The 14,700-nt window shown below is 47.2% G+C and overlaps 1 protein-coding gene across 10 annotated transcripts in view; it reads left to right on the forward strand.

Moving 5' to 3' along the window:
• Nucleotides 1-1,435: 1,435 nt before the first annotated feature.
• LOC110960967 (secretory phospholipase A2 receptor-like) overlaps nucleotides 1,436-14,700 on the forward strand; it is a 38,065-nt gene continuing 24,800 nt past the window's right edge. For 2 of the 10 annotated variants that reach the window (XM_051957160.1, XM_051957161.1), the window contains exons 1-2: nucleotides 1,936-2,143; nucleotides 2,611-9,742. The gene's annotated coding sequence lies outside the window, so the exon portion shown is untranslated. Of the gene's footprint in view, nucleotides 2,144-2,610; nucleotides 9,743-10,209; nucleotides 12,782-14,505; nucleotides 14,671-14,700 lie in introns of those variants that run through there. The other 8 variants (XR_007945538.1, XR_007945539.1, XR_007945540.1 and 5 more) reach the window with 8 other exon arrangements.

Here is a 14,700-nt window from a genome sequence, read left to right on the forward strand (position 1 = left end):
GTGTGTGTGTGTGTGTGTGTGTGTGTGTGTGTGTGTGTGTGTGTGTGTGTGTGTGTGTGTGTGTGTGTGTGTGAGAGAGAGAGAGAGAGAGAGAGAGAGAGAGAGAGGAAAAGAGAGAGTGGGTTTGTGCTACAGCGCAGTATGCAAACTGGCAACTGTGTGAGAGGAATTTGTGTGTGTGTATGTGTATGAGAGAGGGAGGGTTTGTGATGTGACGTTGAGTGGTTTTGTGACAAGAAAAAATGTTGTTCGGTTTGTTACTGAAGGCTGAAACGATGTGTGTGGGTTTGCGACGTTGACACTGGACTGGTAGATCTCGGGAGGTTGGCTACTTGAAAAGTAGATTTTGGGTCAAAAAAGGTTGGACACCTCTGCTTTAGACTCATCAGAGCTAAGCCAGTAATCTCGCTTCGTAGTACACCCCTCTGATAATGTAGTAAAATGTATTTGTGTGTTTTGTGTAGGATTTCAAGAGGTTAAAACGAACGGTTAAATGTTAATTTCATGATAAATGTTATTTTATATACTGCACCCTATGTGAAGTTGTGTGAATTAGTTTATTTAACAATAAGTTTATTTATATTAAGAAAAATAACTGTATTTGTATTTTGTTCTTCTCATAGTTCTTTCAGTGTGTTTGCAGTTGAATACAGCCTGCGCCCCCTGCTGTGGAAAAAGAGCCTCTGCAGAGTGGAACAGGTGAGTTTATTGATAGTGCTGCTAATCAGGCTTAACATCAATTCTCAGTCAGATGAGCAAGTTTTTATGTGATTTTTGGACCCAAATGATGATTGTGAACTTTTACCATTGTAGTTTAACAACAGATCCACTCAGACACGTCACTGGTGGAAAGTACCTGTAGAACTAAGTATTGAGAGCTTAAAAAAATAGTGCCTGTAACGTGTCTGATTTTCACCATTTTTTATACACAAAGTTTGTCCTTTTTCATGTCAGATGTGTTGTTGAGACAGTGCTAAAACAGGGTTCGACAAGAGTTGCCAGTGTCTGATTCTACACCAGAACACAGCAGTTACACCTGCAGCAGCAAACAGAGGAAGAGGAGTGCGAGTTGTGATCCCTGGTCATGGAAAGTTACCCCAGTTTTAATTAAAGGATACAGCTGATCAATCACAAGATGGAGCTTACTGCTGGACCACAACTCCTGCATTAGCTCCACCCACCTGTTACAATTCCACCTCTGGAGGGACTGGGCAGTGAGGCACAAATCATTTAAAGGCCACATTGTTGAAAGTCACCTGAGTCTCCACCCTGTCAGGATCAACAGGCCTCCTCCTGAGGTGATAAAGGCCCACCCTTAACCCTTTCATGCATGGATGACACTGCAGTTTACAGCTGATTAAAAGTTTATCTCTTCAAATGCATAAAATCTTGGGCAATGATCCACATAGTTAACAGCAGGTGGCGCTATTTGAATATTTCATACAAAAAAAAAACAAAAAAACATTCAAAATCCTTTGAGAGGGCTACAGGGGTCACTGATCCCAAGATGGCTGGTGGAGACGAAAAGAGACCAGGCACCTTAGCTATCCCAGCGTCTACCTTCTATAAAAAGAATACATTGAAGGTTCTAGCAGCAGTGTTCTAGCAAAGCATCACTGAATGGATCCAGCAGTGACAGTGATGAGGGAGATGAGGCACAGGAGGAAGAATATGAGTCAAGAGGAAGATCATGATGAGTTTGAGGAATGTGACAAGGGATGGTGTGTGTGTGTATTTATAAAGTGATCTGAATTGACGAAGTGATTTGAAAGAAATTGTCTGTTTGAGTGAGTAATTGGCAGTAAAGAATGCAATGCACCCTTTGCCAGTCAGACGACAGGCAGGAAAGACTAGTAATGAATGTAATGTGATTAAACAGATATACTGGGATGTTATTTCATGATTTGCACAGTATGTCAACAAATATAATTTAACCATAATTAATAACCATTGTACATAACTCCCTGCAGAAGCAGCGTCAACACCCGGATGACGACGCCACTCCCCCTCTAGCCCTCGGACTCAGACACTCGTGTGACACATAGCTAGTTGCTCTACTGTCACGTAAATCCTTCTGTTCACCCAGCAGAGCTGCTACTGCCGCTTTACCTGTTTTTGTTGGATGGTGTGCGTCTGTGATAACGTAAGTCGGCTCCACATCTCTTTCTTCGCGTTACGTCCGCTGTGATAATGACGTTGTTCAGCTACGGGAGTTGCAGATAGTGCCGACTGCTGTTAGCATGTTCTAGCTCGTGTTGTATCATGCACCGTTCTGTGCCAAACGGTTGTGCAAAGCTGTTCTCATTACAGCATGTTGTTTGTGCTGAAACCGGTATGTGTAATTATGTTGCATATGATGTATGCGTGGATGGCTGTTGTGCTGATGTGTCACTTATGTTATAACGGAGCATTGAGCTACCGCACACTGAACGCCGATAGTTAATCCCGGTCACGTGACCACACGCTGAGGAGCTGTGTTGTTACATAGGTTTCATTCGTGGTCAGAGGGTGACACCTTGTGACCAATTTGTGGTACTGCTTGTATGTAACACTGCATTTATCTGCCATTCTGTTCCTGTTAATCTTAGAACTTCTGTATTTGCATTTCAGATCATAAACCACACACCTACAAACTCAGATGTTATAATTAAGGTTCAAGACTGTCAATCTGTTTATTTGGACTGCATTTGGAGGAATAAATACCCATCATTCTGAAGCAGAGAAGTTGCTGCGTTTTCTCTGACCGGAAAACTAGGCCAGTGGTGCACAGCCAGACAACACTCACCCGTACCGTCTATTACAAGTGGTCCTTCGAGCCGGATCGTGTTCCCCTGCGCCATGGCTACTTCTAAGGAGTTTCAGGATGAACTGCTGACCACAAGTCCCCGCCCCAGCAGGACTCATCGCGTCCCATGGCATCTGGAGAACTTTATTTTTAGCTATCCCCCCAAACAGCATGCACCAATCACAGCGATTGACGAACCAGAGGCAAGAATAGCAGACACTATATTAACCAGAGAGGAACTAGACCCACGGTATTCCACTGTCTTACCTACATACCCAGAAAGAGAGGATGTGAGATTGGAACAAATGGAAGCTCGTCTCAAGGATGTAACTAAACTGATGAGTGAGCTGCACACAGCAATGGATAATGTTAAACGTATCTCTGCTACACGGGAGCATGCGTTCGACACATACTATCCTCTTTGACATTCCAGTCTCCCATGCATCACGGATAGTGGAAGAACACTTTTGCACTCCTGTTTTTTGTTTTTGTTTCTAAGAGCCCTGTAATGTTAAATTTCTCCTTTGTGAGATTAATAAAGTCTATCTTATCTTATCTAACCTCGGCCCAGAGGTTCTCTAGTGGACATTAGGTACGAGCATCAACAAGCTCAAGACCTGCAGACGGTTTTGCCACCCACATCACAGGCAGCTGTCCAATCAGCCCGGCTTTCCCCTACAGAGTTGCTGCCTGCTGCAACTGTACCTTTTCCAGTCCGCCCAGCTTTCCAGCCACCTGTACGGATGCCCCTGCCTGCACCACAGCTGTCCCAGCTAAACCAGCCTGTTCAACTAGCCCCTCAACCAGTCACATCCGTGCCACAGTCTGTTCAAGTTAAATCACAGTCTCCTCACCTCGTACCACAACAGCCGAGTGTTGCTCCGTATGCTCATCAGACAGCTGCTCCGGAGTGGTCATCACTTAGTTTCTCAACAACCACATTCAATCAACCAGGGCTCGGATCAGCTTATACAGCCCCTGGGCAACAACCATCTACATGGTACAGAGCACCTCATCCAGACTCACTACCTGGGCAACTCCCTAAAGCTTCACCACCGCTACAGCCCAGGCCTCAGACCGCTGCTTATCATCCATATCAGGCCCCTGTGTATCACCAGTCTCCCATTCCAGGTCAGGGCCTCCCTTCTGACAGTCCTGCTTCCCTCAGCATGATGGAAATGGCCATCGCAGCATCCTATGGCATACCAAAGCCCAAACCGCATTCATTCAGCTCTGGACGGGAAAGTGACTTCATAATGCTGAAACGAGGACTGGATAGCTTGCTTAGCTCACATAGGCACCTTACTGAGGAGTATAAATACCATATACTGTTGGATCACCTCAAGTTGCCTGCAGCCTACCAAGTAGCAAAACGATATGTGAACGACCCCATGCCGTACACCAGTGCTATGCATGCTCTGGAGCAACGCTATGGCCAGCCAAGGCAGCTTGTTCAGGGAGAGCTGAAGGCCATTCTAGAAGCACCATTCGTGAAACCAGGCGATGCACACGCATTTCAAGAGTTTTCATCTGCAGTCAACACACTGGTGGGAATGCTGGGCAACATGGGCAGACCTGCACAGTTTGAACTGAGATGCGGCTCCCATGTGGACACCCTGCTCAATAAGCTGCCTGGCAATTACAGAGATGGCTTCATTGAGTACTGTCTGATGAGAGGCATCATCTGTAGCGGCAGCGATCGGACCTATACTTTGCCTGACCTTGCCAAGTGGTTGGATATGAAAGCTCAAGTGCTTAAAGTTTCCAGGCGGGCAGCCGAATACAACTCCACTGAGTCCATTCGCATGGGTTCCCAAGATAGTAGACCTGCCAGATCTCAAAGGGTGAAGCCTGCCAATGTTTACATCAGTAGCAACACTGCGGCAACCAGGCATCCCCAGTCCCATCACCAGCAACCGAAAACTTCTCCTCTTCTCAACCTAAAGGCATCTCAACCAATAGGCAAACGCAGAGAGCGTTTTAAGCCCTACTGCCCGTACTGCTCCACTACTCAGGATCACTACCTCAATGCTTGCCCCGAGTTTGGGAAGTTAACCAAGGAAGAGAAGACAGCCTGGATTACAGATAAAGGGAAATGCTGGAGATGTGGACGTGGCCACACACCAGATAACTGTACTCTGAAAAAACTCTGCTCCACTTGCCATGAGCAACACTTGGATGTACTGCATGACGTTGGTAGTCCCGACAACCCTAGCGTCCTCACAACCAGCACACCAACTAATGTAGCATATTTGGACCAAGCAAGTCACTCAGGCCGTGTACTGCTGAAGGTGGTGCCCGTTCAGCTCCGTAATGGAAAGCGAACGCTGAATACTTATGCTGTGCTAGACGATGACTCAGAGCGAACCATAATACTGGCTGCGGCTGCCCAACATCTTGGTCTACATGGAGCGGAGGAGCCGCTGAACCTGAAGACCATCAGACAAGATGTGGTGAGACTCAAAGGAATGACAGTAACATTGGAGCTGTCAGCCAGTGCTCATCCACGGGCTCATCACACCATCGGTCGAGCATTCACTGCAGCTGAGCTCCAACTAGCCGAACAGTCTTGCCCCGGCCAGATACTGAAGAAGAAGTACAGTCATCTAAGAGACGTTCCCTTACACCACTTCACTAGAGTACAGCCCATGCTCCTGATCGGCTCTGATTATCCTCACCTGATAACCCCTATTCAGCCAGTAGTCTCAAGACCTACAGGAACACCAGTGGCAGTATGTACGCGACTTGGTTGGGCGGTTCAAGGACCCACTAACTTCCTCCAGCATCCTTCCCGCGACAGCTCTTGCCTTCATGTGTCACTGCCTCCCTCTGACCTGCACCAGCACGTTGAACGGCTGTGGCAGCTTGACACTCTGCCATATCGTAACGAAAAGGAGGTTACGCGATCCAAACAAGATCACCAAGCTCTTGCCATGCTGGAGGAGAAGAGTACTCGAGTCAACATAGATGGAGTGGACAGATACGCCGCTCCACTCCTCCGAAAGACATCCGCCGCTCCCTTCCATGCACCACCTGCCGCAGTGATGCCTCTTCTCCGAGCAACTGAGCGAAAACTGGAAAACAACTCGGAGCTTGCTAATGTGTATAACCATGAAATACACAAGCTCGAAGAATCAGGATACGTGGTGAAAATCACCAGCGAAGAAGCAAACAGTTCTCCAGAATCCTGGTATATTCCCCATCACCTTGTGCACCATAATGGGAAGCCGAGGGTGGTGTTTAACTGTTCATTTCGCCATCTACAGACTGCACTCAACGACAACCTGTTACCAGGTCCCTCTCTTGGACCACCACTCCTGGGCATCCTGCTCCGATTCCGAGAGCACACGGTGGCAATCAGTGGTGACATTCATGGAATGTTCCACCAGATCAGGCTCCTCCCACAAGATCGATCCCTCCTTCGTTTTCTATGGCATGACATGCAAAGAGACAGATCTCCTGACATCTACGAGTGGCATGTATTACCATTCGGAACAGCCTGTAGCCCGTGCTGCGCCATTTATGCCCTTCAGCGTCACGTTAGGGACCACCAGAAAGGAAACGAAGATTTACTGGAACTGGTGCTGTCTTCATTCTATGTCGACAACTGTCTCAGATCATTCCATTCACCACAACAGGCCAAGGACGCTCTCAATAAACTGAGAGCACTCCTCGCCAAGGGAGGATTTGAGATCAGACAGTGGGCATCTAACAAGACAGAGGTGATCTCACACCTCCCTGATGAAGCACGGTCAACAACAAATGAGCTGTGGCTAACTGCAGAAGGTGCTGATCCACGAGAATCTACCCTCGGTCTCCGCTGGCATTGCCCGTTGGACACACTGGGATACAAGTATCGGCCCACATCACCTACTCAGCCCACTATGCGAAATGTGTACAGAAAGCTCGCCACGCAGTACGACCCACTCGGCTATATAATCCCCTTTACTACTCGCGCCAAAGTACTAATCCAAGCCCTGTGGATTAACCCTTTACGCTTCAGTGCGTCGTAGGTGTACCGCCGGCGGTACACCTACTAATTTGCATAGGAATTTCAAGAATGTCCGACGGCTGCAAACCCGATTATACAAACACTATACGCCGATGGAAAGCTTAGATTCTCATGAATCCGCCGGTATAAACCACTTTCAGATGCGATTACCACAGCGGGTGAGAAAAACACATTTGTCCGACAAAAACAAATATTCATCCATCCTTTCTCTATACACGGCTTCAACGCACACAGCGCGACTCACATTTCCGGGTTTATTATTACACACAAAAAAAAGATTCCACAAAAAACGGCCATAATCCAACCTTTTACATCCAGATGACACAAGCCAGTAAACTATTTTGTCCAAAACATGTCCTGAAGTCAGTATAAAATCCACGAATCGGTCGTTTTTAAGGAAATGCACCTCGCGATGTGCGTCCAATATTCCCTGTATTTTTCGTAATTTTTTTTATTTAAAAATAGAATATTAGCGATTTTTTTGTACTGAAAACGGCTGGAATTGACTGAAGCTTAAAGGGTTAAGGAACACCACTGGGATGACCCCATCATTGATGAGCTCCTCCCTGCGTGGCAGGACTGGGAAAGCGAACTCCCCCAGTTGCATCACATCACACTGCCACGGTGCTACGTACCAGCTGAGGCCGACAACGACACTACGGTGATGGACATCCACATCTTCTGTGACTCATCAGAAAGAGCTTATGGATCCGTAACCTATCTACGTGCAGAAACTCCTAGTGGACAGGTATATGTCTCCTTCATAATGGCCAGGTCACGAGTGGCACCCAAGCGTCAGTTGTCGATGCCCCGACTGGAACTATGCGCTGCACTCACCAGTGCGCAACTCGCCAAGGTGCTACAGTCTGAGCTGACCCTGCCTATCCAGTCTGTAGTCATGTGGACTGACTCCACCACTGTACTGAGCTGGGTACAGTCAGAGTCCCACCAGTACAAGGTATTTGTAGGGACAAGAGTTGCTGAAATCCAGGAACTGACCAGTGCTAACTCCTGGAGATATGTCCCCTCAGACCAAAACCCTGCAGATGACATTACTTGGGGAAGGACTCTTCATGACCTTGCCCAACCGACTCACTGGAGTCATGGACCATCATTCCTGTATCAGTCCCCAAATGCTTGGCCACCGAACCCGGTGACGCATACTGACAAAACCGAGGAGCTACGGAGCCGGACCTTCTGTGGTACTGTCAGCACCTGTAATGGTGATGAGCCTCACCCAGCACAGTATCACACCTGGACTGAGCTGATAGACGCCACCTACCGGTTCGAACACGGGGCGACCGCACCTCCCATGTCTGCCTCAGACTACATTGGGACAGAAACTGCCCTTTTGAGAAGATCGCAAGCAGACAGCTTCCCTGATGCGCTTAAGGCTCTACAACATGGCAGGCCTGTCCACTCCAGCAGCCGCCTAAGTGCACTCGCTCCGGAATATGACCAGCCTTTAGGTCTAATACGAGTTGGTGGCCGATTACACCAAGCAGAGATGCTACCAGAGGACAGTCTTCACCCTATTGTCCTCAGCCCAGACCACCCTATCACTCGTCTCTTGGTTAAGGAATATGATAACCGCCTACTTCATGCTGGCCCTGAACGGATCTTTGCAGAAATACGGAGACGTTATTGGATCCTCCGTGGCAGGCAGCTGATCAGAAAACACCAGAGTCACTGCATTGACTGTTGTAAAAGGTGGAAAACTCCCTTGACTCCTAAGATGGCTGACTTACCCTCCGCAAGGCTACGCATCAACAAGCCGCCATTCTGGTCCACTGGAGTGGATTGCTTCGGGCCTTACACAGTAAAGATTGGACGCAGGCAAGAGAAACGCTGGGGAATCCTATTCAAATGCCTCACTACAAGATGCGTCCACCTGGACCTGCTGCCGAGTATGGAAGCAGACTCTTTCCTACTAGCTCTACGGCGGTTCGTAGCTAGACGAGGTAAGCCTTACGAACTCCTGTGTGACAGAGGCACCAACTTCCGTGGTGGTGACAGGGAACTCAGAGAATCCCTGGAATCTCTTGAGCCATCACTGCGGCAACAGTTGACGAAGCAAAGCATAGACTTCAAATTCAACCCTCCACTTGCACCTCACTTTGGCGGTGTTTGGGAGAGGGAAATCAAATCAGTCAAGACCTCACTCCAAGTCGTGCTGCAGGGCCAGATCGTGGCTGAAGAGGTGTTAATGACAGTCCTCATCGAGTTGGAGGGCATACTGAACTCTAAACCACTTGGATACGCCTCTTCAGACCTGGCAGACCCCGACCCGATAACGCCCAACCTGCTGCTGATGGGGCGGCGAGATGCATCTCTCCCCCAGGCAGCCTATGGTTCCAGTGACCTCGTCGGACGGCGCCGCTGGCGCCACAGTCAGGTGCTGGCCGACCAGTTCTGGAGTCATTTCACTCGGCAGTATCTTCCCAATCTTCAACCCCGCCAGAAATGGCGGACCTCCACTGGGGACCTTGCAGTAGGACAAGTGGTACTAGTCGTTGACCCACAGCTTCCCCGCGCACTCTGGCCAATCGGGAAGGTCTCAGGCGTACATCCCAGCGGTGACGGAAGGATTCGGTCTGCAGATATTGACATTAAAGGGACTGTTTACACTCGTCCCGTCACCAAACTGATACTGCTTCCTAAAGTGTCTGATGACGAGGACAACACTCCTTGACATGGCAGGGACTTTCGGGACTGTCTAATCACATTCATTCTGAAATGAATGTGGGGGCGGCTGTACATAACTCCCTGCAGAAGCAGCGTCAACACCCGGATGACGACGCCACTCCCCCTCTAGCCCTCGGACTCAGACACTCGTGTGACACATAGCTAGTTGCTCTACTGTCACGTAAATCCTTCTGTTCACCCAGCAGAGCTGCTACTGCCGCTTTACCTGTTTTTGTTGGATGGTGTGCGTCTGTGATAACGTAAGTCGGCTCCACATCTCTTTCTTCGCGTTACGTCCGCTGTGATAATGACGTTGTTCCGCTACGGGAGTTGCAGATAGTGCCGACTGCTGTTAGCATGTTCTAGCTCGTGTTGTATCATGCACCGTTCTGTGCCAAACGGTTGTGCAAAGCTGTTCTCATTACAGCATGTTGTTTGTGCTGAAACCGGTATGTGTAATTATGTTGCATATGATGTATGCGTGGATGGCTGTTGTGCTGATGTGTCACTTATGTTATAACGGAGCATTGAGCTACCGCACACTGAACGCCGATAGTTAATCCCGGTCACGTGACCACACGCTGAGGAGCTGTGTTGTTACATAGGTTTCATTCGTGGTCAGAGGGTGACACCTTGTGACCAATTTGTGGTACTGCTTGTGTGTAACACTGCATTTATCTGCCATTCTGTTCCTGTTAATCTTAGAACTTCTGTATTTGCATTTCAGATCATAAACCACACACCTACAAACTCAGATGTTATAATTAAGGTTCAAGACTGTCAATCTGTTTATTTGGACTGCATTTGGAGGAATAAATACCCATCATTCTGAAGCAGAGAAGTTGCTGTGTTTTCTCTGACCAGAAAATTAGGCCAGTGGTGCACAGCCAGACAACACTCACCCGTACCGTCTATTACAACCATATAATGATTTGCACAGAGTACACTGTAGTGTACAAAAAAAAATCTCTATAGGGGATGGAGATAGAAAAAATTATAATTTCCAACATGTTTTTGTACCCTTAGGGAAGTCTAAAATCACTGGATTAAAAAAAAAATCTGTACTCAAAATTTAATAGTTCATGCATGAGAAGGTTAAACTCCGGCCCTCTCGCTGTTCCCATCAGAGACCAGATGAAGGAACTGGAGCCGTATCCATGACCACAACCATGAAACAGTGATAACCCTCTGCACCCCCAGTTTCTCTAAGTTACCCAGACTTTATGTTCAGTCCTTTATTTAATTTTTCATTGAATTTTGTGACATTATACTTTGGGTAAAACCTTATAAAGTTACCTGTTGTCCTCATTGCCAACTGACTAAGTCTTTCACCAGGGCCGGACTGGGAAAGAAATTCAGGCCGGGAGATTTCCAATCAGTCAGGCCACTTCCGCCACCGCAAGGGTTGTGTCACGTGGGATAATGCACCAAAATTTTGTTTTTCCTTCCAAAAATATGCCTAGTTATGCCTACAGTTATGTTATAGCAATTACAACACTACTAAACAGACAGTAAGTCTATTAAACACAACCATAACGACAGCTCCATACAGTCCAGTACTTTTCTCTTCTGTAATCTCTTCACTACCCTCACCAATTTTTCCAATGTTTTCCTTTTCCTATTATTTATATAACATGTGGAATTAAAAAATATATACTATTTTGTCAGCAAATTATTTAGATGTCAGCTGGTCATAGCTAATAATATATGCAAACACCAATGTTCATTTTATAACTGAAAATTGTAAGTCAACTGCCTATCCTACCTGAAGAAGGGGTCTCAAACGTTTTCAGGCTTCCTGCAACCCACCTGACACCTGTGGAGCTTATTTGGGCCAGACATTTTTTATTATAGTTTGGCCTTTGAAGTCTGATGATGCATTTGTGAGAAGAACCGACCGTTTGTAAACTTACTTGAAGTAGCAGCATCATTTATTTTCAACTGTACACTGCTGGACCTGGGCAGGGGTTAATGAAACGTGTGTTATTTTATAACACTTTGCCCCTTCCTCCTCGAGCAACCTTTTTTTCTTCTCCATCTCCCTCTCATGTCCACCTTTTCTCTTCGTCTTTTCTCGTTTTTTGCCGCCAGCTTTCTCCGGGTGCTCCATAATCTTCGCTCCTTCCACTCTCTCGCCTCACTCTCATATAACCGCTCTGCAGTGCATGCTTCCCCATTCTCGCTATGAAGGGGCGGGCCATAAAGCAACTAACCAATCATGGCACGTTTCTTCTAAAAAAATGTCACTTTGACCAATCCCTATCCTTCTGATTTAGAGCTCAGAGCACTTGCTTTGTGTGAGTGACAGGAGGGTGGGCGTGTACTCTGTAAGGCTTCTAGCGCTGCTGTCTCTAGCCGGTCTGCCAAAAAGCCGATCAACTTGTTTTCATTGGCCTGCCAGTCCGTGGCTGGCCTGTCCAGGCAGGCCAATAAGGAGGCAGGCCACCGGGAAAAGTCCCGCCTCTCCCGATTGCCAGTCCGGGCCTGTCCTTCACACAGCAGCAGTGGTGGGATCAGCCATGTGGACCCAGAATTCCCCCCTTTTCTCTTCAATTTGACATATTATGAAGATGCACCGTGGAGAAAGAGTGGCAAGAGGTGGTTGGACAGAAGGAAACACGCAGAGTGATGTAGCAGCAACATTTAATTACAGCTGCAACACTGAAAATGCAACACTGAACTGACAGTGGTAATGGGAAGCTCCAAACTTTGGGACAGCCTTGGAGATCAGGCTGTCCCAAAGTTTGGAGCTTGCACAATGCCTGAGATCATGTGATCGCTGAAATCCTCATAAATTTGATGGAGAGGTAACGTCAGCACCAAGGCACATGTGTTCGCCTCTGGAAAGACTCTCCTCAGGTTTTGAACTGGGTCATGGAGGAAATCCAGCATCGGTGTTTCACTGAACCAAAGGGGAGGAATTCTCTCTGCCCCAGTGGCGAAGCGCAGGACATCCTCAAGGGTTAATTTGACTGGTTCCTGCCCATCAACACGTAGGACTCCTTCTCAATAATAAAAAATAAGGAATTGATGGTATGTGTTTTTCTGGGGTACGTGTTTTCTCTGGCCTCTAAGAATGTAAGGGAGAATGAAAACCATATGTTAAATGTTTATTCTAGCTGAGTATGGCGCCAGTAAGTCTAGAGACTTGGGGCCCTCTTTCTATGTGTCTTAATGTAAACTATATATAGGTGGGTCCACAAGACCTATATAATCTTACTCAGAAGAACATCCATTGTCCATTTACCGCATGATGTCTGGATCACAAGCTCGTCTGTATTAAAGTACCCTTAACTTGATATACCTGTGTCATCTCTTCATTGAGGAGCATCCACAATAAAAATCATCATTTCAGGAATGTACAATCATGTTAGATGCCCATAGAGCTGACGACAAGTCTCTCCTGGTTTAGCGTAGCGCATTCAAAGTCCACAAGGTTCTTCAGTCGTGTGGAGATGTGTGTGCTCACTGTGGCAGACATCTTATGGACCATAATTTTGGTGACGTCCTATCCCTGGATAGCCTCTGTTCCCTTCTCTGGGTAGAAAACGATGAATTGCCTGAAGCCAGAGTAGTCTATGTTCAGAGACTGAATGAAAAACTACATTTTGTAGTCTAAACGAGGTAATTTTTAGTTTTTACAATTCTAAAAAGACTATAAACAATCACCTGATATATTAACCATGAAAATTAGATTACAGTAGATGTGGTACTCAGGTGGGCCATAGCAGGAGACTGGACGCAGAAGAGTGGAGGCTGGAGTACAACAGTTAGACAGTTTTGTCTTACTGCGGAATTACTCTGATGAAGACACATACTGGTGTCAAAACATTTGTCTAACTGTTGTGCACCTTTATTAAGTTTACTTCTGCACCATTTTGTATGCTCTAGCCTCCTCTCCTCTGCATCCAGCCTCCTGATGCGACCCACCTGAGTACCACATCTCCTGTAACCTATGTGCCCTGGGCTGTCGAGCACCATTTTAAAGTTTTGCACTGATGAGCAAGAGCACTACGGTGGCCCTGAAGTGCAAATCACAACAACAAAACAGAAAACACAATGGCAAAACAGAAAATACAAATGCAAATCAGACAACACAACGGCAAAACAGACAGCACAACAACATTGACCAAAACGGAAGTAGGTCTGCTCGGGTGAGAGAGATATCCATAGGACCTCAATGTGTAGCTATATATTCTTCTGGCTAAAACCATGATCCCTGTCCCTGTGGATATCTCTCTCGCCCAAGCAGATTTGCCGTTGTGTTTTCTGTTTTTTTGCTGTGATTTGCACTTCAGGGCTACCGTTGTCACGGCTCCCTTCTCACCCCCATCCTTCCAGCCCAATCTCACGAGGATTCGTGAAACTGTCACGTAAATTTTTGTTTCGGCTTCGTGCGCACCAACACGATTTCGTCATGTTTTTCATGCCGCTCACCACGAAATGCACACCAATGTATTTTAAACGGCGGACTTTTCGTGCCACTCAGAACGTATTTCAAAGGAATGTGTATATTATATTTTTAATGTAAAACCGCGGCGAATCCAACGCTATATTTTGCATGACATCGTCCCTAAACATAACCCTAACCATAATCCTAACCATAACCTAACCATAACCTTCCCATAAGCCGGTGGTACACTTACCAATTTGCATAGGAATTTCAAGAATGTCCGGCGGCCGGCGGCCGCAAACGCGATCACACAAGCAGTATACGCCGATGGACAGCTTAGATTGTCATGAATCCGCCGGTATAAACCACTTTCAGATGTGATTACCACAGCGAAAAACATTTCGTGGTGAGCGGCACGAAAAACATGACGAAATCGTGTTGGTGCGCACGAAACCGAAACTAAAACTTACGTGACAGTTTCACGAATCCCCGTGAGACCGGGTTGGTCCTTCCCACCTGACCTCCCCAATACCCTTTTCCCATCTGGTTCTTCCTCCCTCTCCTGTTCCCCTGCCCTGTCTGTCTTGCCTGTCTCCCATCCGCTCCTCTGCCCTGTCTCTCCCCCTACAGCTCGGTACCTGAGTGGAGTCTAGCTTCTCAGCTGACTCCACTCAGGCAATCAACCACCTCCACGGCTCCCGGACAGCTGCGAGACATCACGCTGATTATCACCCCTGCAATAAGAACCGGCTCATTCTTCCACTCCCTGCCAGATTGTTGAACTAAGATCACGCAGTTCAGTTCACTCTCTAGCCTTCTGCATTT

Source organism: Acanthochromis polyacanthus, chromosome 12 (assembly GCF_021347895.1).
Source record: "Acanthochromis polyacanthus isolate Apoly-LR-REF ecotype Palm Island chromosome 12, KAUST_Apoly_ChrSc, whole genome shotgun sequence".
Taxonomy (NCBI): domain Eukaryota; kingdom Metazoa; phylum Chordata; class Actinopteri; family Pomacentridae; genus Acanthochromis; species Acanthochromis polyacanthus.